The 13,361-nt window shown below is 48.3% G+C and overlaps 1 pseudogene; it reads right to left on the bottom strand.

Moving 5' to 3' along the window:
• LOC119397459 (protein SpAN-like) overlaps positions 1–13,141 on the bottom strand; it is a 28,255-nt pseudogene extending 15,114 nt beyond the window's left edge.
• Positions 13,142–13,361: the final 220 nt, after the last annotated feature.

Genomic DNA, 13,361 nt, shown 5'->3' on the forward strand with positions numbered 1-13,361 from the left:
TATGCCGGGGTCCACCAAGACATCAGTGACGTATTTCCGTCACGGAAATGACGTCGAAAAAATATACACGATCAGATGGCAAAGAAAAAGAGTTCCATCAACGGGCATCGAACCCACGACCGCTCGGTACGCAACAACAGATGGCGGGCACGCTATCCACTGCGCCACGGTCACAGACTCCAGAGACTTTACAAACGCGCCTTTTATATCTACCACTCTCCCGGTCGGCGGGGTGGTGTTGCCCTCTGCGAGCGGTAAGGTAAAGTAATTCGTCATTACTGTGGCCTCCGCGGTTGACACCGGCAACGCCTTACACGTCCCTCCCATTCAGCGCGTTTTCAATAGAAGTTCAATTCTGTCAATGCCTTAACACACCGCGAGGTGGCGACCTTAGCCAAGCGTCGTAAAAGCGTCGGCCTCGCTCATGGCTCTGCGACGCGCGCCTGCCTCACCTGGCTGTGACACCGCGTTCCCCGCTCACGCGCTCGCCCCTAGAGAGATCGCGGCCGGGCTACCGGGGCGGCGCGACGCGCTTTGCGTTTCCCTCTAGTCCGGCCGTGGTGTTCAACGACATTTTAACATGCCGCGTGATGGCGACCAAGTTCTGCGTCCAATATGCGACGCTCTTCTCGCTATCACAACTAGTTCTCTGATTACGGTTTCACCGTTAACTACTACAGCTACCGCAATGGTTTGTTTAATCATTTAGCAGGGACGTTAGTCGTCGGGATGGAGATGTACCGCCAATCATCAAAGTGGGCACATCAACGTTAAACGGTGCTATAGCTGCCAGACATCAATATACATTGTGCAAACGCTCTTATATCAATGTACAGCAAACATTCAGTTACTTCTGTAAGAGTACGCTAATTACTTTCGTGTTATTCCGATTCCTATGACGGAGGGATCAACCGTGTTTTTTTTTTCTGAGATGCCGAAAACGTATACCTTTAAGCGTAGACGTGAAAACCGAGAGTGGTGAAGGAGACTCAATGGCTGAACAACGTGAGCATATTCGTCTCGTTTATGAACGGGCAAAACAAACAGCGTTCCCGGTAAACCGACAATTTGCTTTTACCAATCACCACTGTTTCGTTCGTGTTCCATCTTTAAGGCATCGCCGGTAATACTCACAGCTCTCGCTGATCTTGTACGGCACAATTCCTCCGGGCCAGGTTATATTCCTGGAAGGCACCAGGGCGTACAGGTCCAACATATCACGCTCGGTCATCAGCATGTCACCCTGGAACATCACCTGGCCGCCATCCCGCTTGGGAAGTTCGCGCAGCAGTTTCTGATACTGAACATGGCAAAATAAAGAATTCATTCGAGCGAGACCTAATCAATGCGAGTAGCCGAGGGGATAAAAGCCTCAGCCTCTCCCCAGTGAGCAAGCAAGAACAGTACAGAACAGAAAGCCAAGCGTGTACTGAATTGAGTATTCTTTGAATATATTGGTATGCGAATGGTACAACGACTGTGAATTGCAAAAAAAAATTTTTTTTTCACCAACCAGACACGCAAAAGTAAGTTTGTTTCACAGCAAATAATAGTACACAGGAAATTTATGCAGTGTACAAGGCGATTGCTTGACAGTACCGTATCTGTATTTATTTAACGTTGTCATGAAGGAAGGATAGCTCCTTGGTATGTTAAGGAAACATCAAAACCGCTGTGAATGTCACCACACATCCACCCAACGCAAACCGGGGCTCCGTAGACAAACTAGGGCTGATGTGTTAATCTCGTCTTCATAGTTTAATCCTGTGAGCACGTTCCTCAAATGGGAGGAGCAATGACAATGGATCCGCACGATGTTCATTACAGGTGTTCATCCTAGGATAACAAAGAATAATGTTCGGTTTCCCAAATTTTAGGCATTTCTTTGTAATTTTGCAATCGCTTACCATTTGTTCTGGTGGTTTTGTTTTGTTTAATTTCAGCACTAAGCTGCAACAACCCCCTCGGCATTATAGACAATGTCATGCTCTGCGGACAACACTTGAATACTGTCACATTTTCAAAAGCGCAATCGAGTTGAAAGGACGTGACATCTGAAATTATTTCGTGTGTTTGCGGATCAAATTTTGAGAAATTTAGCACTGACCTGTAATTCTTTGCGCTGATTTCGATACTTGTTGCAAAGTTTTGTGGTGTTCGAATATATTGTACAGTAAAAGAGATTTGCGACTCGAATTGAATACCGAACTATTCGAATCGAATATTCGATCATTCAAATAATCGCACAGCCATGCTCCGAAGTATACAGTCCGAAAGAAACGTTGCAAAAAGATGGCTGATCCCTCCGTCATAGGAATTGGTATAACACAAAAGTGAATCGTGTCGTCGCAGAAGTAGTTGACCGTTTATAGTGCATTAATATACGAGAGCTTGTACAACGTCTATTGTTGTTCGGCAGATATAGCACCGCTTGGTGGTGGACGCACTCACGTTGACGCCTAGTGGCATATATCCGTACCAACAACTAACGCCCATGATCATGATTTAACCCTTGCGGTAGCTGAAGTTGTCAATATATACCTGGACACCGCATACGGTGAATCCTGCGCAAAGATGGCATCAACAAGCACATAGTAAACACTGATACTCGATATGAACTTCGTCAAAGCGTCGTAAAACGCGAAGAGAAACGCGACGAGCGCCGTGTTTTCCTTCTAGCCTGGCCGTTAATTCTCATAGGGCGAGCGGGGAACGTCGCGCCACAGCCAGGCGAGCATCGGAAAGCTATATTTCGCAATGAATGCATGCTAAGAGCGAGGCTTGGGCTAAAGCCGCCACCTCGCGGCGTGTTAAAGCGTTGAAATTACACTTCTCCTATTGGAAACGCACCGAATGGAATGGTCGTAGCAACGACGCGTTGCAGGAGCTAATGGCGGAGGCAACGAAGCTTTTTTTTTTTCGACCCTGGTGGTACATATGTCACTGCCCTGTTATAAAGGGGGCGCTCATAGCTTCCATCCATCCATCCATCCATCCATCCATCCATCCATCCATCCAAGAGCACTGTGAGAGGAAAGAGGGGGAAGATAAAAGGCGCGTTCATGTAGCCTCTGTTATGTGTTTGGCGGTAGCTCAGTCGGCTAAACGCCCGCCAGCCATCGTCGCGGACTGAGAGGTCGCGGGTTCGACTCGTTTTTTTTTAAGATGCGAAGTATCTCTTGCTCGGGGGTGTGTAAGGCGGCGTGGTAATCCGCACGCAGCGTTGTCCGCACTCACACTACGCATGCGCGATTCTCCTCCTTCCCTCTCTCCAACAGCTGCGCGTTACTCTCTCCACTTCTCTACCAGCACTTGCTTGCGCTTCTCCTGCGTTCTCGCTTCTGCTCTCACGGCGCATACGCTACTCTCCTCCTCTAGTCTCCTCTCCTTCAAATAGCAGAGCGCTGCGCGCATTCAGTCCAGCGCTTGCCTCGGTTGGCTCCTCTGAAATGCGAGCTCGACATGCCGAAATTCTCTCCTGCGCAGCGCCGCGATGAGGGCCAGTGCATGCGCGTCCCCTCCCCCTCTCTTCTCCTACGTTGCCTCTCTGTCGCGCGTTTGTCGACGTCCCCCCCACGCCCTGTGAGAATTAACGGCCAGGCTAGAGGGAAGACGCGACGCGCGTAGTGTTACTCTTCGCGTTCCGCGACGCGAGGTCGGTAGCATACCCAGCGAACGCCAACAGAACGCGATCGCGCAAGTGCTCCGGCTTCGCATCGCCTCATGGTCCCCTTTAGCGGGAGATGGTGTAATTTTTTTTTTGTCGTCTGATGGCGTTCATTTTGGTGACGCATTTCCGTGACAGAAATACGTAATGAAAGTATTGGTGGATCCCGGAATAAACCACTTTCGTGTTAAAAAAAAGCGTCTAAGTGCTAACTATAAATCTTATAGGCTGTTAAAATATGTTGTTTACAAAAAACAGAGTATTCAGTGAAGGAAGGGAATTTTCGAGAACTCGTTTTTTTGTTTGACACAGCCTTAATGAAAACCAGCAGATAATGAAGCCAAAGAAGGTATAGGGGACGTTAATTGCGCCGGTTTAGGTGTACTTTGATAAGTGGGATATAGAGGTTGGATATAGATGCTCTGAGCATCGGGCGCGAAATCCGAAAGTCGCAGGTTCGGTCCCTGTCGGCGGTTGTCTTTTCGTCCACTTTACTTTCTTCCAATCTATATCCCAATTATTAAAGAACACGTAAACCGGCGCAATTAACGCCCCCTATACCTTCTTTCGCTTCATTATCTGCTGGTTACGATGTTACTTATACATAGAAAAAATATGTTGTACCTTAACGAGTAAAATTGAAGACGTCTATCGCTGCTTTTAGCGTTCTCAGGCATCACTGTTGACGTCACTGCATGTATTTCACGGCACATTCAGCTGAATAGCGTGAAGCGATTCAATACCTAAAGCTGCCGTATACACTGTAATCTTATATTCAGGTATGCTGGCGTGTATTGAAATAGAGAACTATGATCAAGTCTAAGGGTCTATTTTATACTATAGTTGTTTCAAACACATACGCTATAGGGCAGACTGTACTGCCAAAAGCCAGTCTGTGTCCTGTAGACTGCGGAAGTATTCGCTTACTTTCCGTATGCCGCAGTCCATGAGCTTTTGACACTGACATGCACATATCATGTTACCTTCAGTGTGTTTGATGTTTAAATACTCACTCGTTCACTAAGAACATGTCGGTTAACTACCTGATCCATGCTACAGAATATTTTCAAATAGGCACTGTCATCTTAAAGTAGCGGTACACATCCTGTTCACTTTTGTGGTGACCGACCAAAAAAAAAAAAGGAAACATAATTGTACAGGTGCATGATAACGATAGCTTTGAATATCAGCGCACATTTTCTGTAAGTATTGTGAGTTTTCTGAGCTCTACCAACATCTGCCAAGACGCATCACTGCAATCTCTGTGTAGAGAGCACCGTTAAAATGCTTTTCATTGTCATCTTGTCTATGTTGTTAGGTACAGTGCGTCGATATTTAGCCTTAAGGACTTCGCTTGTATAGGTAAAGATTCAGTCACTTACCATTTGCCATTTTTCTCTTTCCCCTTGAATCATCTCTGGTTGCTGAGAAGGCTGGAAACGCTGCAGGATATTTAAATTTAATCGTACCTTTATGAAGTTGAATGTATATTTACCTAGAATAAAACAGCTTGTCGGTGCCAAGGAAAATAAGTACTTGGTGAGCAAAACGGTCACGGCTGTAAGCGCAGAGCTCAGTAGAAAATCGACAACACAACCACCTCAGCGAAAAACGCTACTGCAGAATGTTTTCACCTGCAATCACAAAGTTAGGGTTCTCAAGTTTGCAATAACAAATCTTGTGAGCTGTGAGCCTTTCTGGTGATATAGGTAAACACGATTTCATATTCCTACTATTCATGCCTAACTTCGAAAGAACAAAGAAAAATCTCTTTTTGACATGGACGACGCCCCCCCCCCCCCCCACACACACACACGAAATATTTCTCGCTACACTTCCCCCCGCCCCCTTTCGCGGCATTATATTGACGGTTCGCGAACGCAACAACTATTCTCGTCATGGCTTGTGTCGCCTTAAACAAGCAACCATTATTACGTGACAAAAGTTTCTTGTCAACCATAAAATGTCAATGTCACATGCAACTGTAAGCGCACTTTCTTAAGCATTTGAGCAGGAAAACCAAGCATGCGTATACCGTATCCGCCCAGTCTATTTACCGTTAAACTTAAGTCCCACAAAGTAACGTCGAAAGTTAGGGTTCCCAAGTTCGCAATAACAAATCTTGTGAGCTGTGAGCCTTTCTGCCGATATAGTTAAACACGATTTCATAATCCTACTATTCATGCCTCACTTCGAAAGAACAAAGAAAAATCTCTTTTTGACATGGACGACGTCTTCGTTTGTAATTGTTGGTTTTGCTGGTTTCTCCTGTTAGACATACACAGTTTGTGAATTACTCTTTTGTGTATATGACTTTATACGTATGTAACTGTGCGTACCATGTGTGCGTATGTGATTAATTGTATATACCATAGTCATCACCCGATACCCGGAGTAGCAAGCCAGGCGAAAAACCAGGCTTACCTCTCCGGGATTTTCATTAAAGAGTATTATCTCTCTATCGCTTAGAAATCCAAGATTGAATGTACGTTAATTCGTGACACCGTGAACTTTACCTTCAAGTCTATTACTCACGAGCACTAAGTCACCAACTACGAAGCTGCAAGCCATCATCTGAGAGCACTCCATGATACACGCGTGATACGCGCGTGAGTTTCTTACCTTTTCATACCGTGCGCACGTCAGTCCAAGCAGCGCGAACAAAAGCGTCGTCCCTCTCGGTATCATCGCGCCTGTCGATTCTAGCCTTGAAGTTAGCGCTTGTCAGCGGCAGTTGCGCTCTTTCCAGGAGACACCACCACGGAATAGATGAAGCCTTCGAGAGGTGCCGCAAACTACCTATGGAACAACGCACTTGGCCCAGACGGTAAATCGGCTAGCCGCAGGTTTCGTGCCGTACGTCCTTAAGATATGGCATGTAGTAGAACTCAAAACTGTGGCGCCCAAGACCTTGTTACGCGATGCAGGCTGTCCGCCTGCGGCAGCCTAGATGAACGCCCCTATGGCTTAAATACTGCACTCCGCATATGTAAGGAACCGTAGCCCCAGTAGAACAATGCCTGTTTTATACGAGTTTCCACCAGGAAGCGCCGGGTTGCAGCGGACGGAACCGCAAGCGTAGGACCGCAAAAGACGCGCGACATTTTCGAAGGAAAGCGATAAAACGGCGACAGACATTAGCTACTTGGTGAGGCATCCTGTGCAAAGCGACGTGCAAGGAAGGCGGTGGCTGCGGAGAGCGGAACTGTAGGCTTGAGTCAGGTGTCGGGGCATAGGCGCAAACGGGGAAGCCGCGGTGGCCTCCGCGCCCACTGTCGGCGTTACGGACCTTCGAGTGCCTGTAAATCAGGCGCGCCTTCCTCGTTAAAACTGGTTAAAATGTTAGCTGCGTACCATTGGCGCAACCAGGGGGGAGGTGTGGGTCTGGGTGATTGAAACCCCTCGAAACTTTTCATTTTTTTATGTGTATACACGCACACACACAAACGCACGCACGAACATGCATAATTAGTGGTTTAACATCTCCCTCCCCTGCCCCCCTCCCCCCAAAAAAAATCTGGATACGCCCTTGTTCTTGTTGCCAACTCGGTTTCAACAAGCCACACTGGACATTCGGTTTCATGCTGATGGTAAACATGACTGGCGCTAATAATTTGCAACTGTTCTGTTGCTTTAGTGAATAACAGTTAATGCCGCTGTAGCCGGACACTCCTTTATTCTCCCGGCTGCCAAATGGTGTAGTGACAGAATTCAACAAAATGTGGGCGTTTCATGCACATGCTGCAACAGCGACCTATGAGATGTACGTTTCACGAGCCATTGCTTATAGTTTTAAGGTTGGCCAGTTCCCTATTTCTCAGGAACTGTCTTTCCAAGAATACGTCCATTGTAAATGACGGCTATCTGCTACGGATGCACAAGTGAACTTCGCGTACTGGACGTTGTATTGATATTGCTACATGCATATTGCTTGACTCCAACCGCAAGAGAAGGCTTGTCTAGCGCTGAAGTATGGGAGTATTATAATAGGCCAATTCTAAAAGGGCGCTGTCAGGTAACAAATTCAGTAATGGTATGGTTAAAATTAAAATGCACTGCGAGGAACGTTCATCGACATGGAACATATTCTGCTATCACACGTTTTTATTGCACTTATCAAGAAGGAGATCTTCAGCGCGCACATATTCTGCGATAGTTGCACAGTGGTCGAATAGGTGCCTCCAACTTGTGCTTGACATCTAGACTCGCTTCTCAATTTTGTTACAAACATTGGCCTGCACTTGCACTAGAACAGCTCCGATGCAAGGTGCAGTCTGCCAGAGTTCCCCTCTTCTGGTCCAGGCGGTAACTACTGTAGCATTGATAGCCTTCAACTGACCATCTGGCAGTGAATGTTCGAATCTTCAAGAGACATGGCAATTTTTATTGCGATAGCAATTATATAGACACTCTCGGATCATTTTGCCGTCGCCGTCATGTCCGTGATATGCATGTATATATATATATATATATATATATATATATATATATATATATATATATATATATATATATAAACAGTACTAACAATGAAAAATAAAGAACAAAAAATTTTCGAAGCGCGCCACCGGGATTCGAACCTGCCCCCCTTCGCTCTTAAGCGCCGCTTTAAACAACTAAGCCACGCGTTACTGGTTGCGTAGAATACTAATGGCGAGCTATTTATATACACCATTTAACGTTGGCGGTATGGCGATCACGGAGGTGCTTCCGCGTGTGCACACTGCGAGATTGCCCGCAGGGCGCGCTTTAAAGCAATGCTCCTAGATTTTGCTCCTGTTTGGAAATTGCCCTTGAGACGCGCACTAAAAAATGGCCCATTTCTGCACTCACGCACGATGTGGAACGACGACTAAACATAAAGCTAAACAATGAGCCGAACGCCACCGCGCGGCAGGAGACGCGGAGGGGCCACTTCACGCGCCGCAGTTTTCAAGAAAACAAAAATATCTGAGAGCGTTGGGTTGTAGCGCGCCGGTCAAACATGAATAAATAACTGGGACAGTTTTATTGCGATAGCAATTATATGGACACTCTCGGCTGGATTTTGCCGTCGCCGTCGCCGCCGTCATGCACCGTATATGTATAAGTATGTATATATATATAAAAGCCCCAAAGAAAAATAATTCAGAAAAATGCTTCCGAAGCGCGGAATCGAACCAGGGACCTCTTGCTCCGCAGCGAGTGGCGCTATCCACTCGCCACGAAACGCAGATCCTCCACGTAGCTAACGGCGAGCGTTATATACACACCCGTTAGCGCTGGACGGACTCAGAGACAGCAGGCGATAATAAGCGTTTCTTCATTACCAGCGAGATAGCGCTAGGAGCCCGACGGGCGCATTTAAAAGTCGTCGGCGAGCTCGCTCGCTTCTTCTTATATTTGCGCATGGGAGAAGCTTGCCCTTCCGCTGTCTGCTCGCGCGGTTTTCTCGTGGCGAGGGGTAGAGGAATGTTTCACGCTTTCACCGTGATGTCCGCGCTCATGCTACGGCGCGTACGAATGTCACTCGAGCTCAGGGACGCTGCTAAACGAACAAACAGAAGATGAGCGCGAACTATCAAGTGTCACAGCTAGACACTTGAAGCACGCTACTTTCCTTCGCTGCTTCGGCCGCCTTTGCAACAGAAGCGCTGTTCAAACTGAGAGTATCCATTGGCGAGCCTCACTTCGTATAGCATTAGTTCCTTGCTATCGCATTCATTGCTTCGCCCTTGCGGCGAAACTGACTTTTTTTAGTTCGCGCTCGTCCTGTGTATACCTGTGCGTTCTTTTCGAGCGTCCTTCTTTGTGTTTGAGCAGCGCAGCGCCCTGCAAGTGTCGAGCTGTTGCCGTTGTTAGTTCGTGGTCATCCTGTGTGTGTTCCTTTCGCGATTCCTTTGCGCTTGATGGGCGCGCTGCAAGTATCGAGCTGCTTGGTGTTCTCATTGTGACTTTACAATTTGCTGCTATTTCATTCATTGCTTCGCATTTGCGGCGAAACTGACTTTTTTTTCTTCTGTAGTTCATAATCGTCCCGCGAAGCACCGTGGTATTGCTGCGACGGACACTGGTGTTCCTGGTGTACACCTCAATCACATTTCCCGCACCATTCTTCAGGAGGAGGTTGACCGACTTGGTTCTAGCTCCTGACTTTGTTCCTAACTTACTCCCGACTTTAATAGACAATGTGGTTGACTTGGTGACATACGTCCAACACCAGAAGGCCTGCAAACGATTATCTGCTGCTCTGTTTCCAGACGTTAAAGGGGCTTACGACAATGTCACCCACGAAGCCATCCTAAGCGCGTTAGAAGCAGTAGGACTTGGTGGCAAGATCTATATGTGGGTGCACGGCTACTTGCAAAAGAGATCATTTCACGCGCAGACAGAGAATGGACCGACAGCCGATTTTTACGACAGCCGAGGAGTCCCTCAAGGAGGAGTGCTAAGCCCGGCCTTGTTCAACCTGACGCTCATTAAACTAGCCGACAACCAGCCAAGCAGCGTACGACTTTCCATTTATGCTGACGACATCTGTATATGGACGTCAGCTGTGACGCGGCTTCAACTTCGCGCTCGACTTCAGAAGACAGCTACAGTGACATCTCGCTACCTGCGTAATCAAGGACTCGATAGATAGATAACTTTATTGTACACCGAGGGAGGAGAGCCGGGTTTTACCCCGACGGCCCCTGCGGGCCGCTCCCACGTTGGAACAGGCAGGGAGTACCTGCCTGCGGCATCGTGGGCCCCTTGGATTGCCCGAAGCTGACGGTGACGATCCGTACTTTTGATGGCGGAATAAAACCCTTGCCTTGGGATGATTTGCGCCTTGAGTTCCTTGGGTATGTGGGGGCAGTCCCACATCATGTGCTCAAATGTACACACACACCCACAGTCCGGGCAGTCAGGAGATATATTCATATAAATAGATACATTAGCTGGGCAAGGGTAAACCCCTGTCTGTAGTAGTCTGAGCGTAACTTCTTGTCCTCTGGTAAGATGCGAATGGCGTGGAGGAAAGACCCTACGACTCAGACGATAATGTGAAGTGACTTCGTTAAATGTCGCTAGAACGTCCCGCGACCCTCGATCAGCCGCGCCCCCATCCAGAGGATCGGCCCCGGGCGGGGCGGAGCGGTCCAACGTGCCAGGGCCGTGAAGCCCCGCGCGGAAGGCAAGTCCTCGCGCCCGGGCGTGGGCCAATTCGTTGGAGTTGGTGATGCCGCTGATCGTGGAGCCCATATGGGCCGGGAACCAAATGATCTCGTGTGGAGTGATGGTCCTACCTCTGAGAATCCTAGCAACAGGTGGGGAGACCCTGCCAGAGGCAAAGGCTCTAACCGCCGAACGAGAATCAGAATAGATCTGAACACGGGATGAGTCCAAAAGCCCTAGTGCGATGGATACCTGTTCAGCTATTGCCGGGGAGGTTGCCTTGACAGAGCATGCCGACATTACTGTACCTCGCTCAGAGACCGCAACGGCCACATAACGATTCCTATCCGCACGCGCAGCGTCCGTGAAGATCGACGATCCCGACTTCGAGTGCACCTGTTCCAAAATTTTCTTGGCTCTAGCCCTTCTCCTTGCGACGTTAAATTGAGGGTGCATATTCCTAGGAATAGGATAAACTACGAGTGCCTGTCTAACGGCGGAGTCAAGAGAAGTCATCCGCTCTTCCTGCAGTATTGTAGAAATTCCGGCACGTGCCAAAATCTCCCGACCCGCCCGGGTGACCGAGAGGCGAGAGATCTGCGCCGTGCGTTGAGCCTCTATAATTTCATCCAACGTGTTGTGAATTCCTAATGCTAACAGCCCCTCCGTGCTAGTTCGGATTGGAAGGCCGAGTGCCCTTTTAACAGTTTTACGGATCAGTACATTGAGCTTCTCCCTTTCTGCAGCGAGCCAATGATGCATAGACGCAACATAATGAACGTGACTCATGAGGAAGGCATGAAAGAGGCGAAGAAGATTGTCCTCCTTCATGCCTCCTTTCCTGTTAGAAACTCTAATAATGAGGCGAAGCGTAGCCGCAGTATGTTGCTCTAATCTACGTAAAGTTTCGGTGTTACGTCCATCCGCTGAAATGAGCATGCCTAATATCCTGATACAGCTAACCTTGGGAATTCTAGCCCCACTAGCAGTCAATAATGTCACATCCACCTGCTCAGGGGGGACCCAGTCCTTAGGTCGCCGTCCTTGTCTGGTGGGCCTGTATATTAATAGCTCCGATTTACTACTTGAAAGCTTTAAAGACATACGACTGATGTTTCTTTCAACCGTGTTGACCGCCTCCTGCAATCTGTCCTCAAGGCGCCCTATGGCACCGCCTCGGACCCACACCGTGATATCATCCGCGTAGAGCGCACTTTCCAACCCCTCAAGTTCGTCCAGTTCGCGAGCAAGGCGAGTCATGCCAATATTGAAAAGAAGCGGGGAGACGACTGCCCCCTGAGGGGTTCCACGTGAACCTAATTCGTACCGTTCTGACTTCAGCTCCCCCAACTTAAGAGTAGCCGTTCGCTCACTGAGAAAAGCAGCGGCAAAATTGTAAAATCGCGCACCCAGGTTCATGTCATTTATGGATTCCAGTATGTGGGTATGAGATATGTGATCAAACGCCTTAGCCAGATCGAGACCAAGTATGGCCCTGGCATCGCGAGTGCTGTCGTCAATGATGTGAGATTTAAGGAGAAGCATCACATCCTGCGTTGAGAGGTGTGGACGGAAACCCACCATATTCGGAGGGAGGAGACCCTCATCCTCGATAAACGCACAGAACCTATTTTTCAAAACATGCTCATAGACCTTTCCAACACAAGATGTAAGTGAGATGGGGCGGAGGCTGTCAAGGCTGGGCTTTTTGCCCGGCTTAGGGATGAGGATCACCTCCGCATGTCTCCATTCCTCGGGGAACGTGCCATCAGCCCAGTGTTTGTTAAAAAGGTCGGTGAGAAAGTCAATTGAGGCGTCATCAAGGTTCCTCAAAATCTTGTTAGTGATCTGGTCAGCCCCGGGTGCCGACCTGCCATTGAGATCCATTAGCGCCATCCGAACTTCAGCTGTCGTGATATTCTCATCAAGCTTGGATTGCATCCGCCCACTATAGAGAAGGGGCTTGGAAAGGGTGGGATCCATCCCTCTAAGCGGCAAATATTTGCTTGCAAGCATATCGCAAACCTCCTTTTCAGAGCTGTCTCTGAGAGCCGCGCTGACTATGCGGTCGACCACCCGGCACTGACTACCCTTGCTTTTTTCGGGCCCCATCAGATGTTTGAGTAAGTTCCATTTTCCCCCAACACGCATTTGTCCATCTACCATGTTGCATGTCTCCTCCCATCGCGCTCTCTCAAGCTGCATGGAGTAAGTCTCGATCTCCCTGTTAATTTCAGCAATCCTTCGCCTTAACCGCCGATTGAGCTTGTTCAGTTTCCAGCGCTCCCTAAGGCCATTTCTGGCCTCGAAGAGGTGGGCAAGTTTGCTATCCATGGTCCCAATTGCTGGCGGCGTCTCGATGACTTTTGTGGCCCTCTTAACGTCGCTAGATAAGTTCTGTTTCCAATCCGCAAAATTTTCCCAGCAGCCCCCATCTTTACGAATATCGCGGAAAAGATCCCAGTCTACTATAGTGTGTTTCCTGCTAGCTGTGACAGTTGCCGACAGCGTAGTTTCTAGTATATAATGGTCGCTACCTAAGTCTTCATATAAA

This window comes from Rhipicephalus sanguineus, chromosome 6 (assembly GCF_013339695.2).
Source record: "Rhipicephalus sanguineus isolate Rsan-2018 chromosome 6, BIME_Rsan_1.4, whole genome shotgun sequence".
In the NCBI taxonomy this organism is placed as follows: domain Eukaryota; kingdom Metazoa; phylum Arthropoda; class Arachnida; order Ixodida; family Ixodidae; genus Rhipicephalus; species Rhipicephalus sanguineus.